Raw genomic sequence first — 988 nt, 5'->3', positions numbered from 1 at the left:
TTGGTACTCCCAGCATTTGTTCTGCTTCTGTGAAATTCACTATTTCAGGCCTGCTCTATCCTATGTGGTTGGCTCAGATCTGTTTCTGTAAATGTCCCTGGTCTGGATCCACTTCTGATTCTGTGGAGTTCACACTCTGTCTCAGGCCTCTCTGACCTAGATCTCTGACTCAGTCCTGTTTCTCTAAATATCCCTGATCTGTACCTGCTCCTGCCACTGTGGAATTAGCTGTCTCACATATAGGGTTTTCAAGACACGGTTTTTCAGTAGCTATGAAACCAGTCCTGGAACATGTTCTATAGACCTGGCTGGCTCAAAATCACAGATATCTTACTGCCTCTGCCTTCTGACTGCTGGGATTAAAGGCATGTGCCACTACATTCTGGCCTAAAAAAAATATTTATCTGATATAATTTGGCTATCATTTATTTGTTTTTCCATTTTTATATCTGTTTCTCCATTTTCTCATTTTAATTTATCTCTCTCCTAGAGATAAAGGGAACTCCTTGTAAGCAACATACAGTTACACCATTTAAAGATTTTTATTTTTTTGTTGTGTGCATTTTATTTGAGAATATATTCTGTTTACTTTGAAAAGATTAGTAAAGCTTTGGCTATTGTGAGCATTGTTCACCTTATTTATGTCTTTCTTTTTTTGTTTTCTTTCTTTGTTACTTCTTTCATTTTCCTTACAGTTACAAAATATAAAAACAAATAAAAAGGACTATCAGCCATTTTTCCAATAGACACAGTCATAAAAATCCTCAACCAACTAGTTGGAAAATTCATCGAACAGCACATTAAAACTATCACTTCTCATTACCAAGTGAATTATTCCTCAAACATTCATTAATGTGATTCAGTAAGTGAAGAAAATAAGGACAAAAATGTGGTAATTTCACAAAATTAAACAAGGAAATTTTATAAAATTCAACACCTCTTTATAAATAGAAGTACTGAACAAATTGAATTAGAAATGATGTAAAAT

This window comes from Microtus ochrogaster (assembly GCF_000317375.1).
Source record: "Microtus ochrogaster isolate Prairie Vole_2 chromosome 14 unlocalized genomic scaffold, MicOch1.0 chr14_random_1, whole genome shotgun sequence".
Classification (NCBI taxonomy): Eukaryota; Metazoa; Chordata; class Mammalia; order Rodentia; family Cricetidae; genus Microtus; species Microtus ochrogaster.
This window is presented reverse-complemented; position numbering follows the sequence as displayed.